Source organism: Gorilla gorilla, chromosome 8 (genome assembly GCF_029281585.2).
Source record: "Gorilla gorilla gorilla isolate KB3781 chromosome 8, NHGRI_mGorGor1-v2.1_pri, whole genome shotgun sequence".
Taxonomy (NCBI): Eukaryota; Metazoa; Chordata; class Mammalia; order Primates; family Hominidae; genus Gorilla; species Gorilla gorilla.
The window spans coordinates 53,407,068-53,434,467 of record NC_073232.2 but is presented as its reverse complement, the minus strand read 5'-3'; the positions used below and the strand labels follow the sequence as shown (position 1 = coordinate 53,434,467).

Below are 27,400 nucleotides of genomic sequence, written 5' to 3'. Positions count from 1 at the left end.
TTATAACATCTGAATTCTGGATGATATTCGCTTGAGTAGAGAATAAAGAGGTTGTACAATACATTTTTAAAACTGGTTTCTTAGTCTCTTGGGTCCCTGAAATTTCTGTCCCATTACTTACTATAACCAAAATTTGCTTAAAGGGCTAATCCTTGATTTTGCAAGCACCTAATTCAATTTTTGTGCGCAATAAAGAAGGGAAATAACAAAACAGATGTTAAACTAACAAAGATTAAGAAAGACAAAGAAGGGCATTACATAGTGGTAAAGGGTTCAATTCAACAAGAAGATCTAACTATCCTAAATATATATGCACCCAACACAAAAGCACCCAGATTCATAAAGCAAGTTCTTAGAGACCTACAAAAAGACTTAGACTCCCACACAAGAATAGTGAGAAATTGCAAAACTCCACTGACAGTATTAGACAGGTCATCAAGGCAGAAAATTAACAAAAATGTTCAGGACCTGAACTCAATATTGGACCAAATGGATCCGATAAACCTTTACAGAACTCTCCACCCAAAACGAACAGAATATACATTCTTCTCATCACCACATGTTCATACTCTAAAACTGACCACACAATCAGACGTAAAATAATCCTCAGCAAATACAAAAGAATCAAAATTATACCAAATACAGTATCAGACCACCGCACAATAAAAATAGAAATCAAGACTTAAAAAATCACTCAAAACCATACAAATACATGCAAATTAAACAACTTGCTCCTGAATGCCTTTTGGGTAAATAATGAAATTAGGCAGAAATCAAGAAGTTCTTTGAAACTAATGTGAACAAAAATAACAACATACTAGAATCTCTGGGACACAGCTAAGGCAGTGTTAAGTGGGAAAATGTATAGCACTAAATGCCCGCATCAAAAAGTTAGGAAGATCTCAGATTAACAACCTAACATTACAATTAAAAGAACTAGAGAAGCAAGCGAAAACCACTGCAAAGGAAGCAGAAGACAAGAAGTAACCAAATTCAGAGCTGAACTGAAGGAGATTAAGACATGAAAAGCCATTCAAAGGATCAATGAATCCAGGAGTTGGTTTTTTGAGAAAAATAATTAGATAGGCCACAAACTAGACTAATAAAGAAGAAAAGAAAAGAGATCCAAATAAACACAATCAGAAATGATAAAGGGGATGTTACCGCTGATCCCACTGAAATACAAATAACCATCAGATAATATTAAAAACAGCTCCATGCACACAATCTAGAAAACATAGAAAAGATGGATAAATTCCTGGACACATACACCCTCTCAAGAAGAAATCAGGAAGAAATTGATTTGGACCAATAATGAGCTCCAAAATTGAATCAGTAATAAACAACCTACCCACCAAAAAAAGCCCAGGATCAGCTGAATTTGCAGCCGAATTCTACCAGATGTACAAAGAAGAGCTGGTACTATTCTTACTGAAACTATTCCAAAAAACCAAAGAGGGACTCCTCCTCAATTCATTCTAGGAAGTCAGCATCATCTTGATATCAAAACCTGGCAGAGACACAACAAAAAAAGAGAACTTCAGGCCAATATCCTTGATGAACACTAATGCAAAAATTCTCAATAAAATACTTGCAAACTGAATCTAGCAGCACATCAAAAAGCTAACCTACCATGATCAAGTAGGCTTTATCCCTGGGATGCAAGGTTGGTTCAAACATATGCAAATCAATAAATGTGATTCATCACATATATAGAACTAAAGATAAAAATCACATAATTCTCTCAAAAAAGGCTTTCAATAAAATTCAACATTCTTTCATGTTAAAAATTATCAATAAGCTAGGTATAGAAGGAACATATCTCAAAATAATAAGAGCCATCTATGACAAACCCAAAGTCACCACCATACTTAATAGGTGAAAACTAGAAGCATTCCCCTTGAAAACTGGCACAAGACAAGAATGCCACCTCTCACCACTACTATTCAACATAGTACTGGAAGCCCTGTCTAGGTACATCAGGCAAGAGAAAGAAATAAAGGACATCCAAATAAGAAGAAAGGAAGCCAACCTATCCCTGTTTGCAGATGACATGCTTCTATATCTAGAAAACCCTGTAGTCTCAGCCCAAAAGCTCCTTCAGCTGGTAAACAAGTTTGGCAAAGTTTTGGGATGCAAAATCAACATACAAAAATTGCTAGCATTCCTTTACACCAACACCAGCCAAGCCAAGAGCCAAATCAGGAATGTAATCTCATTCACAGTTGTTACAAAACAATAAAATACCTAGGAATACAGCTAACCACGGAGGTGAAAGATCTCTACAACAAGAATTACAAAACATTGCTCAAATAAATCAGAGATGACACAAACAAGTGGAAAAACATTCCATGCTCGTGAATTAGAAGACTCAATATCATTAAAATGGCCATACTGCCCAAAGCAATTTACAGATTCAATGCTATTCCTATCAAACTACCAATGATGTTCTTCACCGAACTAGAAAAAACTATCTTAAAATTTATATGGAACAAAAAAAGAGCCCAAATAGCCAAGGCAATCTCAAGTAAAAAGAACAAAGCTGGAGGCCTCACATTACTGGATTTAAAACTACACTACAGGGCTACGGTAACCAAAACAGCATGGTACTGGTACAAAAACAGACACATTGACCAATGGAACAGAATAGAGAGCCCAGAAATAAGGCCATACACCTACAGCCATCTGATCTTCAACAAAGCCAACAAAAACAAGCAATGGGGAAAGACTCCCTATTCAATAAATGGCACTAGGATAACTGGCTAGCCATATGCAAAAGATTGAAACTGGACCCCTTCCTTACACCATGTACAAAAATCAACTCATGGTGGATTAAAGACTTAAATGTAAAATCCAAGACTATAAAAACCCTGGAAGACAACCTAGGCAGTACCACTCTGGCCGTAGAAATGTGCAAAGATTTCATGACAAAGATGCCAAAAGCTATCTCAACAAAAGCAAAAATTGACAAATGAGTTCCAATTAAACTTAAGAACTTTTGCACAGCAAAGGAAACTGTTAACAGGCTAAACAGACAAGCTACAGAATGGGATAAAATATTTGCAAACTGTGCATCCAGAATCTAAAAATAACTTAAACTTACAAGCAACAAACAACCTCATTAAAAAGTGGGTGAAAGACATGAGCAGATACCTTTCAAAAGAAGACATACATGCACCCAAAAAGCATATGAAAACATGCTCAACATCACTGATAATTCAAGAAATGCAAATCAAAACCACAATGAGATACTATTTCATGCCAGTCAGAATGGCTATTATTAAAAAGTCAAAAGATAACAGATGCTGCTGAGGTGGCGGAGAACAGGGAACATTTATATACTGTTGATGACAGCGTAAATTAGTTCAATCATTGTGGAAAGCAGTGTGGCAACTCCTCAAAGAGCTAAACACAGAACTACCATTTGACCTAGTAATCTTATTACTGACTATATACCCAAAGGAAGATAAATCATTCTACCATAAAGGCATATGCACACATATGTTCACTGCAGCACTATTCACAATAGCAAAGACATGAAATCAACCTAAATGCCCAACAATGGTAGACTGGTTAAAGAAAATGTGGTATATATACACCGTGGAATACTAAGCAGCCATAAAACAGAATGAGATCATGCCCTTTGCAGGAACATGGATGGAGTTGGAGGCTATTATCTTTAGCAAACTAACGCAGGAACAGAAAACCAAATACCGTGTGTTCACACAAGTGGGAGCTAAATGATGAAAACACATGGGCACATAGAGGGGAACAACAGACACTGGGGCCTATGGGAGTATGGAGGGTGGGAGGAGGGAGAGGAGCAGAAAAAAATAACTATTGGATACTAGGCTTAGTACTTGGGTGACAAAATAATCTGTACAACAAAGCCACATAACACAAGTTTACCTAAATAATAAACTGGTCCATGTACCCCTGAACCTAAGGTAAAAGTCAAAAAATTAAATTTAATTTAAAAAGAGAAATAACCATAGTAGGGCTTGGTTACATGGGTTGTGTAAATCCATACAAAGAAATATGAATAGGAGCTCCAGTAGTATAATCAGTTAGAGCTCAGTACTTATATGACAAAGAAATATGAATACATGTAGCCATTAAATTGAAAATATGCAACTATATATACTTGTACAGAAAGATATGCAAGATATGCTAAGTGAAAAAAGAAATGTGCAGAAGAGTATGCAAAATATGTATTCATCTGAGTAAACAGAAAATGTGTGTTTGTGTGTGTTTGAATATAAATAGAAGCTTTATAAAACAGCCTATGTAAGAAATCTAACAGTCATTTCTGGGAAGAATTTGGAATGGGAAAGGGGGAAGTTTTTCTATACCTTTCTTATTATTTAAACTTAAAAAAACTACAAGAAGCATTATTTTTATACATTTTAAGAAACTAATGACAAAACAATTGGCAAAAAAGGGAAAAAATTGAAGATAATATGTTCTAAAACAACTGTATGTGAATGTAGTTAAATGATCATTTTAATGTGAAACACATGGCAGTCAATGGCTTTATAATGCATGGGGAAGAATTACAGGGTTTGGAGCCAGACAGATCCAAGATTAAATCCCAATAGCGCAGCACTTAGTGTAAAGCTCTGAGCAGGTCATGTAAGCTTTCTGAAACCTACTTTTCACATGTGTCAAATAGATATAATCATACATTTCTTACAGGCTCATCATGAGAATGCTGATGATAGTAAAATACTTGGCTTACTGTGCACCTCACAGTGGATGTTCAATAAATTGTTGGCTGTACTCATTACACTATACAAGCTGTGTAGACTTGGGAAGGTTTCAGCATCTCTCAACTTCAGTTTCTGCATCAGATAGCAGAAAAAAATTAGTTTCTGTCATATTGACTGCAAGGAGTTGAGCTCAGGCAGTTAGCAAATGGTATTTTTCATGTGCCTCTCCAAATTTCCCAAAAACTGTATGTGGAGGTAGTTTTAAACCCATGGAATAGAGGAAAATTATTTCTTTTCATTAAATCCCCTCCATGATCAGCCTACAAAGGTCAATTCTAGTTGAATGCAATCCCAATGTCATTCTCCTTTATGGCTCGTTGCTCAAAACCTTAGTTGATTCTTATATTGAAGACTACCAACTCACGTCCCTGGGCAGTAATGACAATTGACGTCCTAGCAAATTTATTTTGATCAGAAACCACACCTCAGTCTTGCTACATTAAAAAATAATAATTTGAATAAAAATTTTTATTGTGGGTTTTCTAATTACACTCTATAAATATTTCCACAGATCTACAACTGTGTATACTAGATGCTTGTGTCCAAAAATATTGGTTGGTTCAAATATTTTTGTATAGTAATAGAAAGAAAAATAATCTGCTGGCAGTAAAAGAAAAAAAGAAAAGGGACTCTACCTGTGCTTAATTAAGTCCTCTGAAAAATACCAGACCAGCTTTCCATGTGAAGCCAGTCAGCTTGGTTTATTTATCATGTATATTTTGTGAGTATGAAAAGGTATCTAGTATAAAAGTCTTAAAGGAAATATACTTCTCAGTCTTTTCAATTTACTCTATGAACAAATTGTGTAAAATATAATAAAATTTAACCATTAACTCTTTAGTCTGTGTTTCTAGTAGATATTATTAACACATTCAACAAATTTAATGATTACTTAATATCATCCTATTCAAAGCTTAGTCTATGTTCAAATGTCTCTGATGTTGTAAAACATATTGTTGAATCAGAGTCCAAACAAGATCTATGTACTGTATTTGTATGTACGTGACATGTTTTTCAGGGGTACATGGAGCAAACAATTGATCACACATCTCTACAAATTTGACAGGATTAAAAACAAACAGAATATGCCTTTTGATCATAATGGGATTAAACTAGAAATCAATAATAAAAAGAAAACTAGAAAGCACTCCAAATCTTTGGAGATTAAGCAGATATATTTACATAGTTTATGAATCAAAGAAGAAGTCACAATGGTAGTATCTGGAATATAATAACCTGAATGTATAATTTAATAAAGTGTGTAAATAGATAGAAAGATTCAATACTATAGCGGTCAAGGATATGTATAGTTCCATCCAAAAATTTTATGTGAAGGAGCAATGACCTAAAATGAACCCAGATAAAATTGTTTCACTTATTTTTTATTTTAGTAAAATATACACAACAAAAAATTTACCATTTTAGCCATTTTAAAATTAACAATTCAGTTGCACTTATTGCATTCACAATGTTGACCAACCATCACAGTAGTTTGTTACTTCTTGTGGATAAATGATATTCCATTGTAGGGCTATGCCATATTTGTTTGTCTACTCATCAGTTGCTGGGGTGTTACCACATTTTGGTTATTGTGAACAGTGTTGCCATGAAGATTCTGTACAAAGTTTTGTTTGAACACATGTTTTCAATTCTTCGTGGTATATATCTAGGAGTGAAACTGCTGGATCATGATAAGTCTATGTTTAACTTATTAAAGAACTGCCAAACTGTCTTCCACAGTGGCTGCACCATTTTACATTCCTACCAGCAACGTATGAAAGCTCCAGTTTCTGTATATTCTCATTAACACTTATTCTCTTTTAAAAAATATGTAGTCATTCTAGTGTGTGTAAAGTGGTATCTCATTATCTCATTGTGTTTGTTATTTGCATTTCCCTAGTGACTAGTGATATTGAATATCTTTTCATGTGCTGTTGACCATTTGTATATCTTGTTTCACCATTTGTATACTTTGTAGAAACGTCTATTTAAGTTCTTTGCCTATTTTAAAAATTGGACTGTTCATCCTTTTGTTGCTGAGGTGTAAGAGCTCTTTGTATATTCTGGATACTAGATTCTTATCAGAAGTATGAATTTCAAATATTTTCTCCTATTTTGTGAGTTTGATTTTTATTCTCTGGATAGTGTCCTTGATGCACAGAAGTTTTAAATTTTGATGAAGTTCAATATATCTATATTTTTCTGTTATGGCTTGTGCTGTTGGTGTCATCACTAGGAAAGTATTTCCAAATCCAAGGTCATGAAGAATTACCCCTGTATTACTTTCCCAGGCTGCTGTAATGAGGTACCAAATTGGGTGGCTTAAACAAAATAAATTTATTGCCTCATGGTCCTGGAGGCTACAGATTCAAAGATGTCAGCATGGCCAGGCCATGCTCTCTCTGGCAGCTTAGGAGAAAATCCTTCCTTACCTCTACCAGCTTCTGGTGTTTGCTGGCAATTCTTGTCATTCCATGGCTTGCAGATGCATCACTTCAGTCATGTAGCCATCTTCTTTCTGTGCAGTCACATCATATTCTCTCTGTGTGTGCCTGTCTTTACGTCCACAATTTCCCTTTTTACAAAGATACCAGTCATATTGAATTAGGGCCCACCTTAATGACCTCATTTTAACTTGATTATCTTTGTAAAGATTCTATTTCTAAATAAGGTTATATTTTGAGGTATTTAGGGTTAGCATTTCTGTATGTTTTATGAGGGGCATAATTCAACCGACAACAACCCCTTTCTTGCAAGTTTTAGCTCTTGTATTTACGTCTTTGACCCATTTTGTGTTAATTTTTGTATATGGTGTGAGATGAGGGTCAAACTTCCTAGCACCATTTGCTGAATAAACTATTCTTTCCCCATTTAATGATTTGGGCACCTGTGTTGAAAATCCGCTGACCACAGATTTATGGGTTTATTTCTGATCTTTCAATTTACTCCAATGATCTGTACGTCTATTCTTATACTATACCATCTGACTTAATAACTGTAGCTTTGTAATATGTTTTGGAATTGGGAAGTGTGTCTTCCAACTTTGCTCTTTTTCAAAATTGTTTTAGCTATTGAGGGTGACTTGCAATACCATATGAATTTTAGAATCCACTTTTTCATTTCTGCAAAATAGGTTGTTGGGATTTTGATAGGGATTGAATTGACTCTGTAGATTACTTTGGGAAGTATTGCCATCTTAACAATATTAAGTCTTCTGACCTTAAACATTGGGTGTCTTTTACTTATTTGGGTCTTCTTCTTTCAGCAGTGTTTTGTAGTTTTCTAGGTGTAGGTTTTGCACCTTCTTGGTTAAATTTATTCTTAAGGATTTTATATTCTTTTAAATACTATTGTAAGATAATGCTGGACTCAGAATGAGGTGAGAATGTTATCTCCTCTTCTATTTTGTCAAAGAGTTTGAGAAGGGTTAGTGTCAATTTTTAAATAAAAATTTGGTAGAATTCATCAGTAAGTCAACCGCTCCTGAGCTTTTCTTACTGAGAAAATTTTTAAGTGTTTAATATTTGTTTGTTTTTCTGATTCAATCTTTTTACTTGTTATAGGTCTGTTCATGTTTTTCCTTTCTGCTTGAGTCAGCTTTGGCAATTTGTACGTTTCTAGGAATTTGTTCATTTTATTTAAGTTACCTAATTTGTTGGCATACAATTGTTTATGGTATTCTCTTATAATCGTGTTTATTTCTGTAAGGTAATAGTAAGAGTAATCCCCCCTTTCACTCAGATTCATGTGCTGAAGCCTTAACACTCAGTACCTCAGAATGTGACTATATTTGTAGACACGGCTTTTAAAGATGTGATTAAGTTAAAATGAGGCTTTTACGGTGTACCTAATCCAATCTGTCTGATGTCCTTATAAAAAGAGCAGATGAGGATACACAGAGAGAAATCAGGGATGCACATGTACAGAGACAACCATGGAAGAGGTAGCAAGATAGTGATCTCTTTCTGTAAACCAAGGAAAGAGGCCTCAGGAGAAACCAAGTCTGCTGACACCTGGGTCTTGAACTTCTAGTCTTTGAAACTCTGAGAAAATAAATTTTTGTTGTTTAAACACCCATCTGTGTTTTTTTTTATAGAAACCCTAGTAAACTAATACAGTAATGATCCACTTTCATGTCTGATTTTACTCATTTGAGTCTTCTTTCTTTCTTAGTCTAGCTAAAGTTTGTCAATTTTGTTGATCTTTACAGATAACAACTTTTGGTTTTGTTGATTCTACTATTTTTCTATCTCTTTAATTTTTCTATCTCTTTAATTCATCTCCCTTCTAATCATTATTTATTTATTTCTGCTAGCTTTGAGCTTAGTTTGCTTTTTTTTCTAGTTCTTCAAGATATAAAGTTAGGTTTTTGGTTGAAGCTCTTTCTTATTTTTTAATGAAATTATTTACAGCTGTAAATTTTCCCCAAGTGCTGCTTTCTCTTCATGCCAAAAGTTTGAAAATTGTTCATTTCCATTTGTCTTAAAATACTTTCTACTTTTCCCTGGTGAGTTCTTCTTTAACTCATTAGTGATTTAAGAGTATGTTGATTAACTTTTTTAAAATTTGAAATTAAATGACACTCTTAAACAACCAATAGATTAAAGAAGAAACCACTAGGAAAAAATAAAAAATACTTCAAGATACTGGAAATTTCCTTCTGTTATTTATTTCTAGTTTCACTCCATTGTGGTTACAGAACATACTTTGTATAATTTCAGTCTTCTTAAATTTACTGAGACTTGTTTGGTAGCCTAACATATGGTCTATTTTGGAGAATGATCACTTTGCAGCTGAGGAAAATGCGTATTCTACTGCTGTTGAGAGAAATGTTCTGTATTTATCTTAGATCTAAATGGTTTATATTGTTCAAATTTTCTATTTTCTTTTTTGTCTTCTGTCTACTTGTTCTATCCATTTTCAAAAGTGGGATATTTAAGTCTTTGACTATCATTATAAAACTATCTCTCCATTTAATTCTGTCACTTTTTATTTCATGTATGTTATGGTTCTACTGTTAGGTGTGTACGCTACTTATTTAAAAAAACAAAAAATACATAAAATAAAAATATAGGTAATGTATTTATAATTGTTATATCACCTTGATGGAATGACTCATTCAAAATATATAATGTCCTTCTTAGTTTCTTATTATAATTTCCGTTTTAAAGCTTATTTTGTCTGATATAGCCATCTCTACTCTCTTTCTGTTACTATTTGCAGGTAATGTCTTTTTCCACCTCACAACTCAATCTATTCGCCTTTCAATCTCATGCAAGTTTCTTGTGGACAGAATATAGCTAGATTATGTTTTTTTAAAAATCCATTATGCCAATACCTGCCTTTTAGTTGAAGTGCAATGCATTTACATTTAAAGTCATTATCAATAAGGAATGATACATTTCTGCCTTAATTTTTTCTGTTTGTTTTACGTCTTTTATGTTTTTCAGTCATGCCATTAATGTCTTCTCTCTATTTAGTTTTCTTTTAGTGTACTATTTTGATTCACATCTTGCTTCCTTTTTTGAATATTTTTTAGTCATTTTCTTAGTGTTTAACCTGTGGATTATAAGTAATATCTTAAATTTATAAGATTCTAGTTTGAAGTAAAACGAATTTAACTTTGAAAGTATACAAGAATTCTGCTCATAATATAACTTCGTTTCTCCCCTTTTATATTGTTATTGTCACAAATTACATCTTTATATATTACATACCAATTAACATAGAATTATAAATTTTTAAAATGCATTTTCTTTTAAATCATATAGAAAAAAGGATTAGTTACAATACAAAAATGCAATAATACTTTCATTTATATTTGTCTAAGTAGTTAATTTAACCAGCTTTTAAAAATTTATTTGTATGGCTTCAATTTTCTGTCTAGTATGTTTTTATTTCTGCCTGAAGGACTCCATTTAGCATTTTTTGTTGGGTAAGTAGGTCTACTAGCAATAAACTTTGTCAGCTTTTGTTTATCTGGAAATACCTTAGTTTTTTCTTCATTTTTGAAGAATAGTTTTGGCAGATTTAGTTGGTAGTTTTTTTTTGTTGTTGTTGTTGTTTGTTTTGTTTTAGGCACTTTAAATATGATGTTCCATTGCCTTCTGCCTTCTATGGTTTCTGACAAGAAATCAGTGGTTAATGTTATTGAAGATCTCTTTTGTATGGCAGGTCACTTCTCTCTTGCTACTTCCAGAAATCTCTTTTTGCCTTTGTCTTTTAACAGTTTGATTACAGTGTGTTTTGGTGTGTACCTCTTTGAGTGTATTCTACTTAGAGTTTATTGATCTGCTTGGATGCATAGATTAGTGTCTTTTATCAAATTTGGGAAGATTTTGTCCATCATTTCTTTTAACATCATTTTTGTTCTGTTTTCATTCTTTCTTCTCTTTCTGGGACTTCCATAATGTGTATGTTCATATGCTTGATGGTGTCCCACAGGTCTCTTAGACTCTGTTCATTTTTTCTTTATTCTTTTTTATTTCTGCTTCTCAGACTGGATGATTTCAATTGACCTATCTCCAAGTTTGCTGGTTTGTTCTTTTGCCTACTCAAATCTGGCATTCAGCCTCCTTGGTAAATTTTTTATTGTTGTTATTGTACTTTGAAGCTCCAGAATGTCTATATGGGTCTTTATTTATAAGTTCTATTTGTTCATTAATATTCTGTAATTGGTGAGATATAATTTTCCCGGCTTCCTCTTTGCACATTTTAAAGACAGTCGACTTAAAGTCATTTTCTAGTCAGTCTAATAGCCAAACTTCTTCAGGGACAATTTTAGTCCATTTTTTTTCATGGTAATGACTATAATTTCTTGTGTTCATGTGTGTGTGTATTTTTTGCATGCCTCATCATTTTCATTGAAAATTAGGGATACATTTGGAATATTGTAATTTGATAACTCTGAAAATTGCATTTTCCCTTCTCCCAGAAATTTTTTGCTGGTGCTTTTTGTGGACTTTGGTTATTTGTACAGTGACTTTTCTAAACTACTTGCATAAAGTCTGTATTATTTGTTATATGTGGTATCTGAAGTCTCTGTTCCACTAGCCTAGTGGTAAGATAGTGATTTCACAGAGATTTCCTTAAATGCCCAGAGCCAAAACATCTTGCAGTCTTTGCAGCCAGACTCTGTGCGTGTGTGTGTGTTGAGGCATGATTTTAACACTTTGCTGGGCAGTTTGAAACTCTTCTTTTGTCTCACTTCCTTCATGTGAAGAACTGAAAGGCCATCCAGAGGACCTTCTGAGGTGTTTTCTGAGCATGCCCCCTATCTGGGACATGCATGTAGCCCTCTAGATTGCCAAATATAAGTAAAGGATTTTCAAAGCTCTTATTTCCCACAATATCTCACTTCCTAATCTTTCTCAAAGGCTTTTAAAAGTGTCTATTGTTTTAGTCAACTGGTACACTTAGACACTGCTGGTAGCAAGTAATTCATTTGCCTTTAAAGGTTTTTGTAAAGTCTCTCTACATAGCAGCTCCTATGTCTTAAAAGAGTTCCAAGTTAGATTAAAAATGGGGAAGCTCTTTGCATTAGTCCTTCAGGGAGTGACCAGACAGGTCCAAACAATTAACCATAATTCTTTGAAAACAAGATCAGCTCTGCTTCCTCCACAAGCTGTCATTTTACAGATTACCAAGCTGGGAGAGAGAGTAATAGGACAAGGGTAAGTTAAAGCACCACAAATTTTTACTACCAAGTTTCAGTTTCCCTTTTGTTGATTGTATTTGCTTGGTTGCTATAAATCATTGACTGCTTTCCAAAGTTCTGATAAAATTGATTCTAACATTTTTGCCAGTTTTTCAGTGCTTTTGTGAAGGGACAGGCTCTTGAAGTTCCCTTCTTTGCTGTTTTTCCTGATATTTCTCAGACATGTTTTAAGAAATAGAAACATGGTGGACTTAATATAACAGTCATTAAAAGTTGTGAAGCTAGTATAATAACGTAGTGTGGTTTGTTTTACAGTTAGTCAAGCTGATGAATAGACAAGAAGAGAAAGCACACAGATGGGCTTCAATGATATTATGTTCCTTTTTTTTAGTTTGGTTGATGGGTGCCAATTTTTACATATAGTCTTTTGAGAGCATCAAATATTACATAATAAAATGTGTTTAAAATCTACTTAGACACTGGAAAATATATGACTAGATAACTATTGCATTGAAAATAAATTCAAAGCAAATTACAATCTATCTAGAAAGTAATACACTGCTGCAAAAGCTATACCAAAGAAGTTAAGCGTTAGTCTTAAACACTTCAATTATTAAAGAAGAAATAATAAAAAAGGAGGGAGTGTTTAGTATAAATCTTAAGAACATTGAAAAGGCTCAACAAAATAAACTAACAGAGCTAGAAAGATGAAATCTTAAGATACAAAAGCAACAATTACTAAATGTAAAGCTAAAAAATCAAAAGATAAGAAAATCCAAGTGGAAAATATCACTAAAATTAAACTCCTATTTAATTTTATTAAGAAAAAATAAATAGATAATCACAGATTTTCCTCAGTTCTAAGAAGGAAGCGAACAGGATTCTATGATGAAAAAATAACTTAGGTGAATGAATAAAGATAGCATGGTGGGAGGAAAGTTTCCTCAATCCAAGGATGAGAAAGACCTAGTCTAGATCTAGGACAATTGGAGGTGGTGATGAAAATATTTCTAGGATGTTCTTGAGTTCAGAAAGAGCATGGTGTGCTTAAAATTTTCCCTCACTTTTTATGTCTAGGACGCAGGAAACAAGGAGGTACAGATTATATGTAGTAGCACAACACCTGAATAAATGAATGACATCACAGAATCTGTCTTTTTTTGCAAATAGCCACAAAGTTGGAACAAGAAGAAAAATGAGACATATATATCAGAGAAGCCGCAAACTAGATAATTAAGCTCTGGACTTTATCTGAACACCTATTCCAGAGGGAGATTTTTTTTTTTCCCTCTCTTGTAAGTTTTCAACTCAGGGAATTGTGCTTGGTTTGCTTATTTTATCATGCAACTTAATACATGTGTTAGTCACTTCCTGTGTGCTCAATCTACTATGGAGATAAATTAGATCCCCAACAACCAGGAAGTATATTAATAATCTCTGTGACGCTGTTATTCACCGTGCATGAGTGATTTGAATGTTAATTAGTATTTGTAAAGTAGGAAGAGAAACAGGAGTGAAGTGTTGGTTTATTTTCATTACCTGATAATAATGCATCTATCACAACATTATTACATACATAAAGAATAATATCCTACTGCCCTGTCATCTTGGCAAGTTAATAAACATGAATCTTTATCTTATTGTATGGGGAAAGATTTTGAGCCGGTAAGATAAATAAATAAAATGGGATCTTCAAAGGGGATTCAAAATAATAATAAAATCTATATCTATAGTTGCAACATGTTTCCTAAATTTCAGACCTACGTATTCAAAGGCTTATTCAATAGATTCTGATAGATATCTATAATGTAAACATATCCAAAATGTTAGAGATTATCTTACCCCCAAATTCAACAGGTACACCATGGAATTCTCCATCTTTTCCCCAAGTTCTACTCTTTTGTATTTCCTATCTCCATATTCAGCACGAATATCTACTACCTCCCTAAGTCAGAAATCTGAGAGACATCTTATCCCTCCAACTCTTGTCACAACCACAACAAATATATCTCTATTTCCTATTGATTCTACTTTTTAAATTATACTTAAATCGTATAGCTTCTCCATCTCTACTGACAACATTTCAGTTCAGGCCCTCGTTAAACTTTTAGAATCGTGTAATAACCTCCCAATTTTCTCCTGACTCAACTCTTGTTGTTCTCCAATTTATTTACTATGCATTGGTCCCAAGTGATCCTTATAAAACGCAAATTTCCTTGCCTTTCTTCTCAGCTTAAAAGGCATCATTGTGCCCTATGGTATTTTTAAAAAGATTTAAATTTAAAAAATTTAAATTTTAAATCCAACATTTTTAGTTTGGTCCCAACAATTCTTCATGATCTGTTCTTTGCCTCTCTTTCATATGTACCTGACACGATAGCCATGATGAGCTACTTGGGCCTACCATATAGTTTCATTCCTCTGGGCCTTTACACATGCTGCTTGCCTGGGCATGCCTGCAGCAGACTAGAGGCCCACAGGCACTGGGAGAATGGGGTGGAGCCACCAGGAATTCACACCTTATGCAGGGGAGGAGCCTGGCCTCTTCAGCTTCAGTATGGTGGCCCTGGTATTCAATGGGGGAGGTGGAAATCTGCTCTCAGGACCCCCTCTCTTCACTGAGAAGTTTCTTTTTGCTTAATAAATTCTGCTGTCCTCATCCTTCAATGTGTTCATGTGCCTAATTCTTTCTGGTCATGAGACGAGAACCCAGATTAGCTGAGCTAAGGAGCAAAAAATCCTGCATCATCACCAGGCAGCTGTCCACATAATTACTGCCCACATCCTAATGGGAGTAAAATATCCACACCTACCTGCAGAGCATACTGGAGAATGTACTTTATTCTGGGCAACCACATACCCAGCTAACAGATGATATTTCTGTTAATATGGAAGAAGGGAAGAATGGATATTGGGAGACAACAGTAAGTGTGTAGTAAAACCAATGAAATAATTTACTTATTGAAAGCAATATAAAAGCCTGGTTTAAAAGTTCAGGAAATCAGGTCATGTCATGCCAATCCTCCTACTGCAACAACCGGAAAAGGCCAAATAAATTGCAAAAAATATATTTCTAAAAGTGTTAGCAAACTGTGGAAGCAGTGAGAACTGTATTAGTCTGCTTGGGCAACCATAACAAAACACCATGGACTGGGGGATTTAAATAACAGAAATTTATTTTATCACAGTTCTGGAGGCTGAAAGTTGAAATCAGTGCCAGCATGGTCTGGTTCTGGTGAGAGCTCTCTTCCTGGCTTGCAGATGGCCACCTTCTCTTGCTATGTCCTCACATAGCCTTTCCTCAGTGTGTGCATATGATTAGAAAGAAAGCAGAACTTTCTAATGTCTCTTTTACAAAGGCACCAATCCTACCATGAGTCATTACCCTGATGACCCCATTGAAACCCAACTACATCTGAAAAGCCCCATCTCCAAATACTATCACATGGGGGTTAGGGCTTCAGCATGGTAGTTCCAATTTCTCCACAAATTCACCAATATTTGGCATTAAAAATTTTAGCCATTGTAGTGGATTTGTAGTAGTATCTCCTTATGATTTTAATTTGCATTTACCTATTGACAAAAGGTAATATTTTTATGTGTTTTTTAGCCAATCATGTATTTTCTTTTGTAAAGCATCTATTTCCATCTTTTCCCCATTTTTATGAGATTTTTACATGGATAGATTATAATATTGTAAATAATAAGTAGATTAAATTATAGATTATAATCTAAAATTTAATAATTATAATAGATTAAAAATTTAATCTAAATTATAGATTATCAAAGATTTATATTATATATTTATAATACAAAAAGAAAGTATTAGCAATGCATGCATCTGACAAAAAGTTTGTGTACAGAACATGTGAATATGTATATATAAAAGTATATATGCATTATTAATGTATGTGTATACACACAGACACATGATACATATATGTATATTGTAATATACACACATGGATACACACACATATTCTGTACACAAACTTTTTGTTAGATGTATGTGATACAGACAGGAGGCAGGGAAACACTGGGTAGAAGAAGGTGAATCCGCAGCAAAGGCCCCACCCTCAAGCCTGGAAACACACAGCCCTAAATGGGAACAGACATTCCAGTTTTTGTACCCAACCCTTGTCTTTTGACCCTCCATGCCTGCTCTCATGTACCCATATAAACCCCGAACCCCAGGATCTATGAGACCAGCAGAAGAGCAGAAGAGCAGCAGAGCAACATGGCAGAGAGGGAGAGAAGGAAAGGAGCATCTGAATATCAAGAGGAGTTTGGCTGGGGACGATCAGAGAGGAGTCAGCTGCAGGACAGCTGAACTCCAGGGTAAGATCATCTTCCCACTCCCACCCCTTTCCAGTTCCCCATCTATCTCACTGAGGGCCACTTCCACCACTCAATAAAATCCCCACACTTACCACTCATCAAGTCCATGTGACCTGATTCTTCCTGGATGCCAGAAAAGGATCCGGGTACCAAGAGGGCAATGTGTAAAAGACTGTCACCCTGACAGTCCACTGAGCTGGTTTAACATTTAGCCATACACAGATGGTAACTGCTAAAAGAGCATTAATCATAACATACTCCTAGATGCTACCATGGGGCAGGAGCCCAAAAGCGCTCACCCCAGCTCCTGCACCTGCCCATCTGTATGCTCCCCTTCCTGTAAGGTGTTTGAGTGTGTGGTGGCAGAGCAAGCAAGCCACACTCTTGTCACAAGTCCCAAGAAGAGGTCAGGAAACTCTCCTGTTCCATATGCATTATTAATACTTTCTTTATTAATATAGTTTGCCTTTACAGTTTCTTAATGCCGTCCTTCAAGACTCAAATGTCTATTTTATTTTACTTTTATTTTTTAAATTTTTTAAATTATTATTTTTTTCAACTTTTATTTTAGATTAAGTGGGTACATGTGCAGCTTTTTTACTTGGGTATACGGTGTGATGCTGAGGTTTGGGATTTTTTAATGGTTAGTGTCTTTTGTGTTTTAAGAAATCTTTGCCTACTCCAAGTTTGTGAATATTTTATCCAATATTATCTTCTAGAAGTTTTATGGTTTTAGCTTTTATATTTAGGTCTATAATCCACTACAAGTTAATTTTTTGTTTACAAGTTAACTTTTTTTTGTACAGCACGAGTTGTGTCAACTGTCAATTTTTATGTGAAAATACAATTGTTATCAGCAACATTTGGGGGAAAAAACTACCCTTTTCTATGTAGACTATTCTGTCATGTTTGTTGGCAGTTAATTCTATATATGTTTTGTTTTGAATTCTGCATTCTGCTTTATTGATCTTTACACCAATACCACACTATATGTAGCTGTACTAGTCAGGGTTCTCCAGAGAAAAATAATCAATAGAAGATAGATAGATAGATAGATAGATAGATAGATAGATAGATAGATAGATAGATAGATATGTATTTTATATACATACATATGAATATATTTATTTTAAGAAATTAACTCATGTATTTATGAAAGCTGCCAAGTTCCAAGATCTACAGTTGTTAAGCTGGAAACCCAAGAGAGCCAATGGTGCAGTTCTAGTCCAAAGAACAGCAGGTTGAGACTCAAGAAAAGCTGATGTTTCAGTTCAAGTCTGAAGACAGGGAAAAAAATGATGTCCCAGTTCAAAGGCAGTCAGGCAAAAGGAATACCTCCTGATTCATTGTGAGTTAATTTTTATACATGGCATAAGGTAAGGGTCAGGTTTTTTTTTAACTGAAAGCAAGTTTATTATGAAAGTAAAGGAATGAAAGAATGGCTACTCCATAGGAAGAGCAGTGGTGCACACCTAGTTGCCCATTTTTATGGTTATTTCTTGTTTATATGCTAAACAAAGGGTGGATTATTCATGAGTTTTCCAGGAAAGGGGTGGGCAATTCCTGGAACTGAGGGTTCCTCCCCATTTTAGAACATGTAGGGCAACCTCCTGACATTGCCATGGCATTTGTAAACTGCCGTGGTGCTGGCGGGAGTGTAGCAGTGCAGATGACCAGAAGTCACTTTTGTCACCATCTTGGTTTTGATGTTTTGGCTGGCTTCTTTACTGCAACCTGTTTTATCCACAAGATCTTTCTGAGCTGCATCTTATGCCGATCTCCTGTCTCATCCTGTGACTTAGAATGTCTTAATCTCCTGGGAATGCAGCCTAGCAGGTCTTAGCCTTATTTCACTTAGCCCCTGTGTGAAATGGAGTTGCTTTGATTCAAATGCCTCTGACAATTCCCCCCTCCCTATTATAAGACAACACTTAATCCTAAGGGTTGTAGACAGATGAAGATCCATTTTCTGTAACTTCTTCAGGCTGAATAGGTGTGATAATATTCCAGCCTAACTATTGGGTCTTTTGCCTTCAGGGTAGAGAGGAGCTCATTCAGAAAGTGGTGGTATGGTGAGGGTTATTTGTAACTGAGTTCCAACAAAAGATGGTACCTGGAAGAGGAATAAGGGTTCAATTTAAGAAAACATTCAGCAAGCATATCCTGCATTCCTACACAAAGAGTACAATACAATATATTCCACAACAGTAAAGCAAAATAAGCAAAATTATCCCAAATAAACAAAATTAGAGGCTTTCCATGAACTGGGCAATTGTTGGAACCAAATTGATATGCGGTTGTTAGCTGATTCCAATATGTGCCCAGAATAAGAATATTGATCTGGATTTTATATTACCCACCCTTCTTGGTTCTTCTGAGCAGCAGCCAGAGATCACTGGTTGGTTAACAGAAACAAGAAGAGTCAGTCTAAATTGCAGAAAAAAATTCAAAAACAGTGAATGAGACTAGAATCTAGTAACAGTTGTACCATAGTTCTTGAAACAATTTTTTTTCTCTCTCCAGTTTCCCATTTTTACTAAAGACAAATCACTGTAAGACTGATTTACTTTATTATACTTGGCCTGATTATTCATACAAAGTGCAGCAAGAATAATTATTTTTCACATAGGCTTTTTAAATTGGCTTTGATGGAACTCTGTTCTATAAGGAATTTCAGATAAGACTTTTTTCTAAAGCTGAGCCTAGCCATGGGTTTGTACACTCAAATATCTATTATTGGGTAAATTCCTTTCCTCTTCAGGTCCCAAGATAACTTGGGGGCTCTTGGGACTGTTAAAAAGTGACATTCTTTACTCACAGGTTAGGAACCCTACACAGAGGCTGTGTAGACAACATATAAGGCCAGTGTTTCCAAGGGGCTTTTATTGGCTCTATAAGTCAAGTTTGATTCCTTAAAAGAAAGCACACCATTCCAGTAAAAGCCTTGGTAAAATAACCAGTTTTTCCAATTGTGTCCTGTTACAAATGAAAACAGATTCTTATTGCACTTATGCAAATAACTATGTTTCCATAAGTCAAGAATACTCACAAATAGTTTCCAAATTCTGGAGAAATCAGGTAGAGAGAAACAAACAGGATCTGAATTTTGTTCACAGGAGTACACTTTACTCAGTTGTTAAAGGCTGTCAATAGCTCAAAAGAAAAGTTTTCCAGACTCTGAAAAACAAAACAAAGGATAAGCAAAATTTTAAGCAAAAAGTTAGAAAAGACTACTTCAATCTTCTATTAGTACAGTCCATTCAGTTAACTTCTGTTCTGCTTGATATTCAGGAACATTTCAGCTCTCCATGAGAGTCCTGAAAGCTTTTCCTCTATTCTGATGTCACAATTTCCAAAGTCATCAGAAATCTGCATTCAAAAACACCTGTCAAAGTCCTATAGCTGACTATAGACCACCTTTTAAAGAGGATCAAAACAAGACAATTGTTTGTTGATGACAAAAAGTCTTAGGACAGCCACTATTAAAGCCACAGTGACAAGGAAATTTTGGTTACTTCTATAGCATACAAAAATTTTACAGAACAATTATAATTATTAATAACATACACTATATCAGGATTGTAGGAGTTTTCCATAATTTTGGAACACATATGATAACATATTTGTACAAATACAGCTCAAAGAAAGCCAAACACCATTATATATTTGACAATGTTTCCTGTACGATTTGTATACCAAATAAGCCAAATTGCACCTTTATATTAGTGTACTATTAATGTTAAACCCAATTCTTAATAAAACTTTACAGACAAATCCATCCAATTTTAATGTCTGACCATAAGGTAAGATTTTCATTAATCTTTTAAAACCTTTACAAATTTTTGCTAAAGAGCAAGCTAGTGCTCTAAGAAAAATCTGTTGTGCTTTTATTTTAATGTTCAGTTTACAGAAAAACTAAATAACACTCCTTTAACTTTAGCTAATATGTTCACATACAGAATTTCTTTTACAAGATTAATTTTTCACAGACCTTCCACAACTTGTTTAAACCTTCAGCTTTATCCTATCTAACTTAAAACAATCCTTTAACCCTTTAGGCAAAAAAATTTACATTCTTATGACTTCTTATAATCTTTTACCAAAAACACATTTCACTTTTCTTACATGTAGAACTCTTTCTATGCCCCAAAGATTACTTAAGTCATGTGATCTAAAAGGCATAACAGTTTTTAGTTTTCTGACAAATGTTTGATTTAAGCACTTATTATTATTCTTATTTTTTTGAGACCGAGTCTCACCCTGTCGCTCAGGCTGGAGTGCAATGGCGCAATCTCAGCTCACTGCAGCCTCTGCCTCCCTGGTTCAAGCAATTCTCCTGCCCCAGCCTCTGAGTAGCTGGGATTACAGGCGCCCACCACCACACCTGGCTAATTTTTGTATCTTTAGTAGAGACGGGGTTTCACCATGTTGGGCAGGCTAGTTTCAAACTCCTGACCTCAGGTGATCCACCTGCCTCGGCCTCCAAAAGTGCTGGGATTACAGGTGTGAGCCACTGTGCCTGGCCATTATTATTTTTTAAGCCAATTAATCAGAGCTTTTCCATATCACACATACAACACATATGAATACACAGACAGATAGAAAAATATTCAGTAGGTGTAAGATTTTTCATTTGCAAGTTTCTAAGTTTCTCTTTAAAGCATGCAATTTCTAGGGCCTAATAAGCAGGCACAGCTGGAAGGCAAAACAGATCCCAAAAAATTAAGGGTCCCATTTTTATAACAGATCCTGGATCCCCAAAAGAGGGAATTAGCCCATCTCCCATGGGAGTCTTATCTCTCAGTGAGGGAATATATCCATACCTTCCAGGCAGCCAGGAGCATGCTTCTCTGATCCAAGCATGCAAAGAGCCATGAATCCCCCCATAACTGCCATTAGCCATCCTTAAAAGTATATTTCCTACCTAGTTATTACACACCAAAGTTCTCTCATAATGTGAAGTAATTTCTGATACCCCTAAATGTTAAAAACATCAAATAATGCAATGCAAAACAGAATAAAGTTTTAGATTTTGAGAGGGATCTATCCACTTTCAATTCCTAGGGTTTCATGAGGAAAACAGGTTTTCCCCAAGGAGTCCCACACTGTTTGAACATGAATATCCACTTTTAATTAAGCTGATTTTTAACCATAGCCCTGGAAAAAAGAAGTTCTTTTAAATTATCCAACTTTAGCCATGCCAAACGGCCAATATTTCCAGCTTTTGGACTTTACCAACGATAACCTCCCAGGTGCTTAGAGAAAGGAAAAATCAAGGTGGTTCATAGAGGGGGAGAATATCAAAAAAATGGTAAAGGTCACACAGATATCAAACCAGAAAAGGACTCATTCCCTAAGCTGGGAATTGAACCCAGGCTGCCATTGTAAAATGGCAAACCTTAACTGCTGAGCTACAGCATTGGGCAGTTTCCATTACCCTTCCCGGGAGGAGCCTAGAGGCAGCCAATTTTAAGCTTGCAATGGTTTTTAACTGCTTGAGATAATTTTTAGGGCTGACATGAACCCCCAATTCCTGTCCTCCAGATGTCAGAGACTAAGAGGAAGTACCACCATGTGGTTACAAGGTCAAGATCCCAATGACATTTTTCAACATGTGCTCTCTGGGCAAGACGGTCACCCTGAGTAACCGAAACAGTAGAAAAGAGAAAGGAGAGAAAGGGAGATAAACATTGCTGGTGGCAGGGTGGGGAAGGCAAGGTGCTCAGGAAGGCCAGATAAAGACCCACCCACTGCAACAACACTGAATCAAAAGTTCAGGCAGCTGCTTGTTGGTCATGAAGGGATCTTTTCCAGCAATCCTGTCAGCTCTCAAGTTCCCCTCTTTGGGAAGGAAAAAGCTCCCCATGCCCCATGATCCTGTACTTGTCTAATCCTGTCATCCACAGCCATCAGCAAAGTGTGCAACGCAGATCAATCCAAAGAAAATACTGGTTAATATTCTACAAGGCCAAACTCCTTCTTAGCTGCAAGAGACTTTACTGAGAGGGACCTCCAACCCCCTAAATCTTAAGAAGGACTCTAACCTTCCTAATTTGGGCCTCAAACCCAAGTTCAGTCAAGTGTCCTTGTCTTTTATAAAGAAAGGCTTTTAACCCTCTCTGTCTTAGGAGAGACTCTAAATCCCCTAAGTTGGGCTTCTAACCCAATCCCATCATTTACCTGGATATGCCACCACTTACCCAAAGTTGGCCAATCAGCGCAGCAGTCTATTTCTTCTGGGTTAGGGGTCTCCTCAGTATAGCCTCTTTGTGGTTTTCCCGAAAGATGTTACTGGAAAGGGGTCCCAATCCAGACCCCAATAGAGGGTTCTTGGATCTTATGCAAGAAAGAATTTGGGGTGAGTCCATACAGTAAAGTGAAAGCAAGTTTATTAACAAAGTACAGGATCTGTTCCAATTTTTTTGGACATAAAAAAAAGGAAGTAGGCAGGGTGTGGTGGCTCACGCCTGTAATCTCACCACTTTGGGAGGCTGAGGCGGGCAGATCGCTTGAGGTCAGGAGTTCGAGACCAGCCTGGCAAACATGGTGAAACCCTGTCTCTACTGAAAATACAAAAATTATCTGGACATGGTGGTGCGTGCCTGTAGTCCCAGCTACTTGGGAGGCTGAGGCTGGAGAATCACTTGAACCAGGAAGGTGGAGGTGGCAGTGAGCCAAGATCATGCCACTGCACTCCAGCCTGGGCAGCAGAGTGAGACCACAGACAGAGCAGTTAGGTTTTTTTTTTTTTTTCAAATTTTGGAATACAGTTGGAAATGCACCATTTTTGGAAAAAGGTACCATTTTCTAAGTAAATTACTTTGCCACTTTTGTTAAAGTTTTAGTTTATTTGTGTTGCTCTAAAGAAATACCTGAGGCTGGCATAAATATATATACTTATAAAAGCTGTGTTTGGTTTAAGATTCTGATGGTTGGAAATTTCACGATTGGGTATCTGCATCTGGTAAGGGCCTCAGGCTTCTTCCACTCATGGCAGACAGCAAAAGGGATCTGATGTGTGCAGAAATCACACAGCAAAAGCAGAAGCAACAGTTGTGTACGGGGGTGTGGGGAAGCTCTTAATAACCAGCTCTTGTGGGAACTAAGAGAAAGAGAACTCTGGGCATTAATCTATTCATGAGAAACCTTCCCCTATGACCCAAACACCTCCCATTTGGCTCCTTCTCGTAATACCACCATACTAGGGACCAAATTTCACTATGGTTTGTTTTGGAACAAACAAACCATATAAAAACCATAGCAGGCCAGGTGCAGTGGCTCAGGCCTGTAATCCCAGCACTTTGGGAGACTGAGGCAGGCAGATCACTTGAGGTCAGGAGTTTGAGACCAGCCTGGTCAACATGATGAAACCCCGTCTCTACTAAAAATAAAAAAAGTAGCTGGGCATGGTGGCAGGTGCCTGTAATTCCAGCTGTTTGGGAGGCTGAGGCAGGAGAATTGCTTGAACCCACGAGGCAGAGGTTGCAGTGAGCTGAGATCTCACCACTGCCCTCCAGCCTGGGCAACAGAGCAAGACTCCACCTCAAAATAAACAAACAAACAAAACAAAACAACATAACATCTGACAAGCAACTCATCCTATTTATGTTCTGTTTTAGAACTCTACATTCTGTTTCATTACCACACCATATGTAGCTTTATAGCAAATCTTGAAATAAGCTAAAGTCTTTCAACTGAGTTCTTTTTCAAAATCATTGAATGATTCTAGGCCCATTGCATTTTCATATAAATGTTTCGGTCTGTCAATTTTTTATTGAATCTATGGATCAATTTGGAGAGAAATACCATCTTGACAATATTGAGCATTTCAATTCATGAACATGGTATGTTTCTCCACTGATTTACATTTTTCTTAATGTCTTCCAGCAATGCATTTTTAGTTTTCATTTTCTACACAGGTCTTGCTCAAGTTTGTTAAACTTATCCTTAAACATTTCATGCTTTTTGATGCATTGTGAATGAGACTTAAAAAAATCAGGATCTACTTTTGAAATGACAGAGTAAGGACCTATGAAAATCTGCTTCTCCATAAAAGCAATGAGAACACTAGCCAAAATTAACTTTTTCAGAACTCTGGAAATAAATTGAAAGCTTGCAACAATCTGAGAAGTGATTAGTCAAGGAAAACAGCTAAATTTCTATAAGAACAGTGAGCCACATGGCACTTTAACTTGTTTAATCTCATTATCGTCTCTCCAGTTTTCTTGTCATGGTCTTGGAGGCTAACAGCATTACAACTACATGATCAGCCACTGGAGGGGCAGTACGAGTTTGGAGCTCCTTGAAGCCCCATCTCTAGAGAATTTTCACTATTTGGCTTGTAGAGCAGCTTGCTAAAAAATTCAATTTTCAGGGCTTGTCTTTCTTTGATCCCACTCTGAAAACAGCCCTACCTTCAGACATTTGTTATAAACAGTGGCATTAAAAAAAAAAAAATCTCAGCTGCCTGAGGCAGCATTACCAGCTGAAGCTAACAATAGGTTGGATAAGAGCTGAAAAGATAAAACCAGGGCATGAAATGTCCACAGGGGCCTTTGGAAATCAACTAGGAATCTAGTAGGTTGTGTACGTGTCAAGGGTTGTGAGCATGTCCAGGACTGTGGGCATTCCCAGAAAAGATCTGAGAAGGCACTAAGCTTTTACCTCTGGTTGATTTTGAGGCTCTGTGCTAGTAGGAAGTGAAGTGTTAGGCAGAGTTGTAAACTGTCTGCCAGAGCATTGAAGTCATGACTTATCGTGGTGAGTGCATCAGCGAAGGCTGTAAGCCTTATTGGTTCAAGGGATTTAAGAAAATCACTACCCAGTCATTAGCTGATCATTAAGCTAATTGAGCAGAGCCTTCAATAACTGCACATGGCAAAACATACAGTTTATGTAATTGGTATGGGAAAAATAACTAAAGAAACAGCAACGACAATGATTATTGTGGAAGGGAGGTATCTGACTTCAGGAATTGACACATAATATTACTCAAAATGGCCAGTTTTTAAGAAAAAGTTATGCAAATGAACAGGAAAATTGACCCATATAGATGAAAAAGCAGTCATTAGAAACTACCCTTTAGGAACTCAGATGTCAAACTTATTAGATATATATTTAAATATCTATTATGTACGCAAAGAACTAAATAAAATTATGTCTACAGAGTAAAGGAAAATAAGAGAATGATGTGTCACCAAATAGAAAATATTGGTAAAGAGGTGAAATTTTACAAACAGAGCTAAGTAGAAATTCTGGAGTTAAAAAGTGCAATAACTGAAATGAAAACTTTACTAGAGGAACTTGAAAGCAGGTTTTAACTGGAAGAAGAAAGAATCAGCTGACTTGAAGACAGGTCAGTTAAAATACTGAGAAACCAAAAGATTAAAACAATATAGAAAATAAAGAGCCTCCGAACTCTTTGCTCTGTGGAACACCATCAAGCATACCAACACACACATAGTGGGAGTCCCAGATGTGGGGAGTGGTAGAAAGAATACTTGAAGAAATAATGGCAAAAAAACTTCTCAAATTAAATTTAAAACATTAACTAGCATATGCATGATTCCCAACAAACTCCAATTAGGATAAATGCAAAAAACTCCACACCTAGACACATTATAGTCAGTCTTCCAGAAGATAAAGGCAAAGAGAGAACTTTAAAAGCAGCAAGAGAAAATGACTCATCATGTAAGAAGGTTTTGAAAGGACCCCTCAGGGCTGAAGGGAGTGCTCAATGAAGAATGAATTTGGAATGGGAGTCTTACTGTAGAAGCTGGCATTCAATCCTCATTGAGGAAAATTGCCCACTGAATGGCAGAGAAGTTCACTGAGTTATCTGGATTAGAATTGGTCCAAAATCCCTGGACAGAATCAAACAACCTTCCAGGATTCAGATGAGCAGAGGTTTGTGGACAGTCATGCAGAAGGAGTTGGGATGGCACTTCTAGCATGAGTATTTAAGTGCATTATATACATTAGAGGACCTCAGTGAGGTGGTCACCAGATTCATGCCAGAGCTGCAAGGTCACTGAGGCACTACGTGCCCTCTCTTGCAGCAGGGACAGTGTGCCACTAAGATGTTTCCTCACACATGCTCAGTTGACAGAAATATATTTTGCACACATATATTTTGCTGTACAAGAATAAGAAGAAATAAAACAGCAGCAAATTGGACCAGAAAGAGAAGCACTCTTGCAATCTCCTTCCAGCATCTAGCACTGACAAAACTTAATATTATGCTCACTATATAGGAGAAATAATTATAGAGTCCAGTTCATTATAACAGAGCACATAGTGAAGAATAAATTTGTTTTTGAGAGGCAATAAATTGATAACTTGTGCAATGATGATATATTGTGGTTTTTCTTTGTGTTTCTTCTCTTGGGTTTATTGTCTTTATTTAATCTGATCCAAGCACACTCTGCACACAGATCTTGGATCTATGGATTTATAATTTTTATCAAATTTGGAACAATTTCAACCATCACTTTTTTTTTTTTTTTTTTTTGAGATGGAGTTTCACTCTTGTCGCCCAGGCTGGAGTGCAATGGCGCAATGTCAGCTCACTGCAACCTCTGCCTCCCGGGTTTGAGCAATTCTCCTGCCTCAGCCTCCTGAGTAGCTGGGATTACAG

The 27,400-nt window shown here is 36.0% G+C and overlaps 1 long non-coding RNA gene across 1 annotated transcript in view; it reads right to left on the bottom strand.

The window, feature by feature from the left end:
- Positions 1 to 16,515: 16,515 nt before the first annotated feature.
- The window catches only part of LOC109028419 (uncharacterized), a 33,573-nt gene continuing 22,688 nt past the window's right edge, over positions 16,516 to 27,400 (bottom strand). Inside the window, exons 4-7 of the long non-coding RNA XR_008669081.2 lie at positions 22,965 to 23,100; positions 19,814 to 19,941; positions 19,125 to 19,191; positions 16,516 to 18,877 (exon numbers count right to left, since the gene is read on the bottom strand). This is a non-coding gene — a long non-coding RNA (uncharacterized lncRNA). The remainder of the gene's footprint in view (positions 18,878 to 19,124; positions 19,192 to 19,813; positions 19,942 to 22,964; positions 23,101 to 27,400) is intronic.